Here is an 8,666-nt window from a genome sequence, read left to right as displayed (position 1 = left end):
GTGTGAGAGATACTTTGACTGGTTGCCTCTTGCACACTCCCACCTGAAGACCTGGCGGGCAACCCAGGCAGTGAGTGCCCTGACTAGGAATTGAACCAGCGACCTTTCGGTTTGCAGGCTGACACTCAATTGCTGAGCCATACATAGCAGCCAGACTGATTTTTTTTAACTGACAAGTTATTTTTATTTCAGGGCCTGTGGTCGATACAGAAGATTGTTCTATGAAATAGAGTAACTGAAACCGAAGAAAGGACTACAGCGTCTAATCAAAGGCATGCCACAAGGGACCAGACAGAATGGAAGTCTCCGTGAACAAGCAGGGGCAGAGACAAGCTGTGTGTGAACAGGCAGCCGAATGAGGAATATGTAGTTCCTTGTGGGGATTGCCAGTACGTGAGGATCGTGAAGGACAAAGACTCCTCTTAAGGATCTTGTGTTATTTTTTTTCAGAGACTGCACAGTAGGCACACCAGCCATACTGCTAAACAAACTGTTATGTTTCTACACTGTTACACGTTTTGGCGATTAGCCGCTTGGGAACCTGTCTGCCGAATTTCTTGAGAAAATCTCTGAGAGTCTGCAGCTAACTCCTACTGAGGCAGCTTTCTAGATGCGAGATTCATCTTCGTGGGCATTGGGTTTCCTTGGAATTCAGCCATCGGTTCAGTCCAGAGCAGGTTGCCCAAAACTGAAATTCTTCTGAGACACAAAAACAGGAAGGAGTTCTTAATACGAACGAGGATGAGAAGTAAACTTTTCCCTCTTGGCTCAGGGGAGGAAGCAAGTTTGAACTTGGTGAGAACACTGGCAGAATGATATTTGTAATCCATTGGCTGATTTTCCCACTCTGGCAGCTCCTATTGCTCTGCCCCACCCCCGTCCCCCAAACCCATTCAGTCATCGCTTGTATCAGGGGACAAAAGAGTTTCACCAGAGAACAGAAAAAAGATTTTTGGATGTCAAAAGTCAAACCTTTTTGTAGGTTTAGCATAGAAACTGTAAGGTGAGTTGGATGGATCACAGCCTCTAGCCTTTGGTAGAACATGATGTTTTCCAGGTGTGTTGGCAGCGAGAGAAGAGAGGGTATGATCTGGGGGAGGAAAGAGCTCTTGGATGTTAGTGGGAGGTGAGGAGGAGCAGAGAGAAGGTGAGGGTGGAGGGGAAGCAATGAGGGCTCACTTTTAGGCACTGGTGCCTTCTCTCTACTGTTCGAAAGGGGCTCTGTGCCCTGCTCCTCAGAGGGGAAAGGTGATGGATACAGAAGCACCAGATGACTTGGGCTGTCCTCACTTCCCAGAAGAGCCCAGGGAGACTGCAAAACCTTAGCACAGAAATGGCTGAATGGTAGCTAAGGTCCAGAGAATCTGAGCCAGGCACAGGGAGTTGAGTTGATAAAGTACAGTGTGTGAGTGTTAGAACAAGGCTTCTGTGCCCAACATTGCCACCAGAGCAGTAGCAAAGGATCCACAGCTTTCAACTGGCATCTCAAGTGGGGGCAGCCTTGTAGAGCGGAGCCCTTAACCTGTGGGATCTGACTCTACCTCCAGGTAGAGAGTTCCAGAATTGAATGGAATTGTGGGACACCCAGCTGAAGTCAGAGAATTGGTTGGTGTAGAGGGAAGGAAAAATCAAACCCTCACATTTGGGATCAAAATTGTTTTGGGTGAAAACAGTTTAGACCTTTTGATATTTTCTCTATTTTCCAAGGCATCATTCAAATTTTACCTGTTCCCAGACACCTTTCCAGTTATTATTATTTTCTCCATCCTCGTGTTTTGTTAGCGCTTCACACATTCATTATGGCTCATTATCAAGCCTTGTATTGCAAGTTAGTGTCAGTCGCTGGGTGTGCACCCCCAGCAAAAGTGTTCTGTCTTGTGTCCTCTCGGCACCTTCCAGGAATTCATACCTCCTTGGCTGGCAGGTATTTGGGTCCCTGGTATGTAATAAAGCCTCAGTGCCCATTCGTCAACTAAACTGAATTTAACATTTTTGTGAAACATGCATGAGACAGATCCTTCCCTTATTTGTTGTGTGTCCTTTGGAGGTGTTGCTTATTCGCATTCAGCCCTCACTATATAATATGGGGGTGGACAATGAAGCCTACTTCATAGGTCATGCTGAGAATTAAAGAAGAATGGAGATAAAGGGTCTGGGGTGCAGTGTGTGTTCGATACAGGATGGTGAGGGGGGAAGAGGTACAGTATCAGTATCTATTGCAGCCATCAGCACTGATTTGCAGTGATTTGTGGTTCCGGTGTTCTTGCTTCCAGCCTCTGCTTTAGGCCCAGGGGGAACAAATTCACAGAAGATAATGAGTCTCAGACTCTTCCTTGCTTATGAGCAAGAAGTCCCTGGATCTAAGAGGTGAGTAAGAGTCTGAGCTTACTCACTGGCGAGCTGGACTTTGGTGTGGAAACTTCATTCTGAATTCCTGGCACAATGAAAAGGCCGGAGTTAACAGCAGAATCATCAATTATCTACTAGCACCCAGAAAGGAGGGGAGATGTAATGCTTATCTAAAATTCAGAAGACCCTGTGCTAAGAATGGAGGTGATTAGGAGGGGAATTCAGGGCCCTCTTGTGGCCATAAAAACCACTTCCTGAGCCTTTTGGGGCTGGAATTTGCATATTTTCTTAGAACAGTGCCTCATTAATATAACATTCCACTCTAAGACTATAGAATATTGCTAAATCAGGGAACCAGAATCATGCCCAGAGCATCTTGTTCCTGAAATGGGCCTGGAAAGCTGTGGCTGGAGAGTGGAGGACCAGGTCACCTGCCCCATGGCCTCAGACCAGGTGGCCTTTTGGATTGTTGGGAGGTTGGGAAAGAAACTCTCATTGTTTATTTCCTACCTGTGCTCTCACAATGCTCATTTTCATGCCCAGCCATTACAGCATCCTTCATACCCTATAGTTTAATCACATTGAGCACAGGATGGTGTGAATATTATGGCTGGAATTAATAAAATTGTGGTCCATCTATATGAGTTCTTCCTGCTGCACCCTCAGAGTGGGGCCTCTCGATTTCAAACTTGTGTGTGTCCATAGAGTTGTCCCTGCATGAACTGGAAAATGCCTACTGTCTTTCTGCTCCTAATGATTTATAACCTGAATGACATACCACATTAATCTGTGGATCTCTTTTTGAATTAAAAAATTTTTTTATCCTTACCGAACACATTTTTTATTGCCTTTAGAGAAAGAGAGAGGAAGAGAGGAAAGGAGAGAGAGAAACATTGATGTGAGAAACATTGATGTGAGAGAGAAACATTAATGGGTTGCCTTCTGTATGCACCTGGACCTGGGATCACACATGATGGACCAGGGCTTGAACCCACAACCCAGGTATGTGCCCTGACTGGGAATTGAACTCACAACCTTTTGGTTATAGGATGGCAGTCCAACCTATTGAGCCTCAATGGCCAGGACTGTGGATCTCTTTTAAAAATACAAGTGCCTGCTGTGAGTGTGAGTCAGTGGGTCTGGTATAGCCCACTGGAGTCTACATTTTAAAATTCTCTACAAACTACCTTGCTTCACAGCCAGAGCTAGGATCTAATCTGAACTGTAAAACTATATAGTTTTTCTTAATAAGAACAGTGAGAGATGAAACATTCCTTCTTTTGAGATGCAAAGTCTCGGTTGATCTTTTCCTTTTTGCTTTGTTTTCTATCAGTTGATAGGCATAAAACAGGAAACTGGCTGAAATAAAATTGGGAATAATTCTAGAGCAGACAGGCATAAAATAGTAATAAGGACAAGCCAGGAGAACATTTGCAGAACAGTGGCAGTAATGCACAGCTCATGGAGGTTATCACAGCCAATTAGGGATGCAGGCTGGGGAAGATCAAGTAAAGGGTATAACCTGGGACAAATAGGCACATGGCAAGGTTGAATAACTGTATTTTATAAATTCTAAAGCATCCATATTTCACACTTGAACACCCCAGGCATCTATCTGCTGGTCAGAGCCAAGTTGGATGGATTTGTCATTGTCTGTGTAGGACAAATCTTGTCATTCTTCATGGTGACATGACTGGGCAACTTCAACCCTCAAAGTTTACATCAGAAAGCAATTTAAGTGCTATGTGAAGAAAGAATAAAAATCCTCGTTTTTGTCTAAAAACCCACTATTGTCGTTTACAGATTATAGCAAAAAGTAACAACATAGAAGCCTTCAGACCAAACACTACTGGCTTGGAAGAAATCCTGCAGCTAATAGTGAAATGCTTTTTATTTTTAGTTTTTAAGTATATTTTATTGATTATGTTATTATAGTTTTCCCAATTTTCCCCCTTTATTACCCCTCCACCCTGCATCCCCCAACCCTCTAGCATTCCCCCCACTTAGTTCATGTCCATGGGTTTTAAATAGAAGTTCTTTGACTTCTTGTTTCCTATACCATTCTTAACCGCCCCCTGTCTATTTGATGCCTGCTAATTATGCTTCTTCTTCCCTGTACCTTTCCCCCCTATTTCTCCCTTCCTCCTCCCCATTGAAAACCCTCCTCATGATCTCCATTTTTCTGATTCTGTTCCTCTTGTAGTTTGCTTAGTTTTTGCTTTCATTGTTTTTCTTTCTTTTTTTTTTTAAAGATTTATCTGTTGAGAGTTGTGAGTTTGTTGTTATTTTACTGTTATATCTTTTATCTTTTCTTCTAAGATAAGTCCCTTTAACATTTCATGTAATAATAGCTTGGTGATGATGAACTCCTTTACCTTCACCTTATCTGGGAAGCACTCTATCTGCCCTTCCATTCAAATGATAGTTTTACTGGATAGAGTCATCTTGGATGTAGGTCCTTGCCTTTCATGAGTTCAAATACATATTTTCAGCCCCTTCTTGCCTGTAAGGTTTCTTTTAGAAATCAGCTGATAGTCTTATGGGCACTCCTTTGTAGGTAAGTCTCCTTTCATCTCGGGGCTTTTAAGGTTCTCTCTTTGTCTTTAATCTTGGGTAACTTAATGGTGATGTGCCTTGGCATGTTCCTCTTTTGAGTCCAACTTCTTTGAGGCTGTCTGGGCTTCCTGGACTTCCTGGAAGTCTATTTCCTTCACCAGATTGGGGAAGTTTTTCTTCATTATTTGTTCAAATAAGTTTTCAATTTCTTGTTCTCATTCTTCTCCTTCTGGTACCCTATAATCTGGACATTGGAATGTTTCAAGTTGTCCCAGAAATTCAAACGTCTCTCCTCATATTTTTGAATTCTTGTTTCTTCATTCTGATCTGATCGATGTTTATTTCTTCCTTTTATTCCAAATGGTTGCTTTGAGTCTTGGTTTCCGTCCTGTCATTTTTTGGTTCCCTGAATATTTTGCTTTTTCCATTTTGGGTATCTTTCATTTGCTCTTTTATTTTTCAACCAAGCTCAATCAGTTTGGTGAGGATTTTGATTACCAGGGCCTTAAATTCTCCATCAGATAGGTTGGCTATCTCTTCATCACTTAGCTCTCTTTCTAAAGTTTTGCTCTGTTCTTTTATTTTGGCCTGATTTCTTTGTTCCAGGCCCTGTTAAGTTGTAAGTTGTAAGGGGGTGAGGCCTTACATATATATTCACCTGAGCAGGGTGAATGCTCAGCTGCACAGTGCAGCTGCACCCTCTTTGATGCACTGTGGTGCTGCCTGTGGGGGAGGGGCCAGAGAAGAAATAATGCAGCTTGACCGTTCATCTCTAGCGCACTTTCCAATGGACTCTTGAGTGAGACTGGGAGTTTCTCCCACCACAGCAACCACTGTAGTCCACAGTCAGCTCTGAGTCTCAGATTTCCATCAGCCAGCTATGCCTGCAAGGTCTGCCACCTCATCACCACGGTTCTCTCTGGCCCCTGCCTTACCGGTCTGGTTGTTCTGTCTGACTGTTTCTTTAATTCCGTGGTTGTCAGAGTTCCATGCAGTTTGATTTTCTGGCACTTCTGGTTGTTTATTGATTTTAGATTGATTGTTATCCTCCTTTTGCTTGTGCGAGGAAGTGAAGGGTTTTCTACCTATGCTTCCATCTTGGTCAGAACTTGGAATGTTTTTTTAAAGAAGTACTACATTCTCAATGCTCTTGAGGATGCAGGCACTAATATCATGTGGAAAAATGGAACAATATGTGAATTCTGATTTGAAAAGTGACCTAGAAGTGTTGAAATTTAAATGTGAAGACGTTTGGGGTACAGTTTAATTGGCAGCATTTTTTCTCTCCCTTCATGGTGGATAATAGTGATGCATCTTACAACTGGTGGTGTCTTAGCTTTAGTGTAATATGGAATTTGTGTTGGTCTTTACAAAGAAAAATATTAAAGAAAAGTGCAGCTCTTAATAATCTCCTGAAAAAAGCAAATATAGGTTTTTTCTTATTTGTTTTGCTTCATATGTGGGATATAAACCTGAAAACAACAAATGAACAAACAAGACAAACAAAAACCACAGACACAGGCAACAGTATGGTGGTTAACAAAGGGAAAGGGATGTGGGGGGAGATAATAAAGGGTTAAGGGGGTCAAATATATGGTGAAAGGAGATTTGACTTTAGGTGCTGAACACAATGCAATATGCAGATGATATATTATAGAATTGTACACCTAAAACCTATACATAAATTAATTTAAAAAAATTGAAGAATATATAAAACCATATAGGTGGTTTTAGCTCACCCTGACTGGTGTAGCTCAGTTGGTTGGAGTATTGCCCCATAGACTGAAAGGTCACAGGTTCAGTTCCCAGTCAGGGTACATAGTCGGGTTGAGGGTTCGATCCCTGGTTGGGGCACATACCCTGGTTGGGCATGTATGAGAAGACAAATGATTGATGTTTCTTTCTCACATCAATGTTTCTTCCTCTTTCTCTTTCTCCCCACCTCTCTCTTTCTCCCCCTTCCCTCTAGAAGCAATTAAAAAATGTCCTCAAGTGGGAAAAAAAGAAACATGTAGTGGACTCACAGGGAATCACAGACTTGAAAGGAAGTTTTCTCTGAAAAAAAAAAAAGAAAGAGACCACCATACATTAAAACAACAACAAAAAACATTTTTAAAGAAAAACAGCCTCATTTTATTAAGAAGAAATAATTCCCATTTAATGGAATTTTATAAGAGCTAAGTAGACACATGAACAGGAGCTGATGGATGCGCCCAGGTGGGCTCTCAAACAGCCTGTCACCCTGGGAGGTCTGTTCATTTCCCTGTCTCTTGGGCTGGAGTTCCGCTGAGACACAGTCATTTTCTCCACTTTGGATGCCCCGTGGGAGCATCCTCAAGACCCGTGAGCCCAGGTCCCATCCCTCTCCTATAGGCTGCCCTTTGAATAAATCAAAATAGCTTTCATATGAACCTCATGTTGCTTTTCCTCAGGATAAACAATTCTTTTATCAAAAATTTGTCATAATCTACCTTTTTACTTGAACAACAATACATTTTTTTTAATCTATCTTTTTGAGGCCTTCCCATCCTTGGGTCTATCTTCTGAATACCTTCCAACCTGTCTATATCTCTTATAACTGAGTAATATACATCCTAGGTTGTCCAGGAGTCTTAGTTTATGCCTATTTTCCAGGCTTAATTGTTACCCACAAACCCTTTCATCCTAGAGTGTCCTGACTGACCAATATTGTATATGGTTAGCCCACTTTCAACTGAACTGAATGCAGTATTTAAGGGTGGATACAGACAGTGAGAATCAGAGCAGGCTCTCACCACCCAAGTTTTGGTATTTTGCAAGTAACATCAAACAGATGTACCTGTGACTTGGGCCATGCATCACACCACTGCTTCCTGTTAAGCTTTTAGCTGGCTGCTGATCCTCAAGTCTTTCCTACAAAGTCACATCTCCTCTTGAGTAGTGCTGGTTCTGGTGGGTCTTGGCATTGGTTCCCACTAAATTTCATGAGGTTAGAATTCAGCCATTGTTCAGTTTGTCAAGAACTTTGTCATACAAAAGGCTGCCTTATCCCTTCCAACCTCCTGCTATCAGAAGATGTAATCTTGCTTTTCTGTGTTGTTATCCAAGTTCTTGATTTAAAATACCATATGGCATTGTCTTATGGCACATCACCTTTTCTTTCTTTTTAAAGGTCTTTTTAATTTTTAATTTATATTTAGAGAGAGAGGAAGAGAAGGAGAGATACATCAATGTGTGGTTGCCTCTCATGTGCCCCTGGGTGGGTACTTGGTCTGCAACCCAGGCATGTGCCCTGACTGGAAATCGAACCAGCGACACTTTGGTTCGCAGCCCACACTCAATCCACTGAGCTATGCCAGCCAGGGCTACCTTTTCTAATTTGACTTCCATTTGCATCCTGGAGTCATTAACATCACAAACTCACTTAATTGTAGTATCATCCAGATCATGTATTTCTGTGTTTTGTGTGACAATATCTTGGGATACCTTAGCACATGCTTATTGAAAGTAAGATGTCTAACATAGAATATCTTTTCTCTGATTTATAGATCTAGATCTTGGACCAAAAAAGCAGGGGAAGAGAAGTTATGTCTAGTGTGACTCTTTTTTAGCTCCCACAAGGTCTTGGAAATGTAATGACTGACACAGAGAGTAGGTCATGCTCAACTAATGTTTGTTGATAAAAGCATGATTTTTTCATGGAAATGTAAGTAGAAGATCTCACTCACAGCCCTTGCTGTGAAAAAAGTCTATTTCTTTACATTTGCCAAGGGCATCTGCTT

The 8,666-nt window shown here is 42.0% G+C and overlaps 1 long non-coding RNA gene across 1 annotated transcript in view; it reads left to right on the top strand.

Moving 5' to 3' along the window:
- The first annotated feature begins 801 nt into the window (after positions 1-801).
- The window catches only part of LOC119051770 (uncharacterized), an 89,384-nt gene continuing 81,519 nt past the window's right edge, over positions 802-8,666 (top strand). Inside the window, exons 1-3 of the long non-coding RNA XR_008389947.1 lie at positions 802-1,003; positions 2,274-2,367; positions 3,204-3,351. This is a non-coding gene — a long non-coding RNA (uncharacterized LOC119051770). The remainder of the gene's footprint in view (positions 1,004-2,273; positions 2,368-3,203; positions 3,352-8,666) is intronic.

Source organism: Artibeus jamaicensis, unplaced genomic scaffold, assembly GCF_021234435.1.
Source record: "Artibeus jamaicensis isolate MK-2021 breed Jamaican fruit bat unplaced genomic scaffold, CSHL_Jam_final scaffold_1964, whole genome shotgun sequence".
NCBI classification, from domain to species: Eukaryota; Metazoa; Chordata; class Mammalia; order Chiroptera; family Phyllostomidae; genus Artibeus; species Artibeus jamaicensis.
The sequence above is the reverse complement of the archived record's forward strand: the minus strand, read 5'-3'. Positions and strand labels throughout refer to the sequence as shown.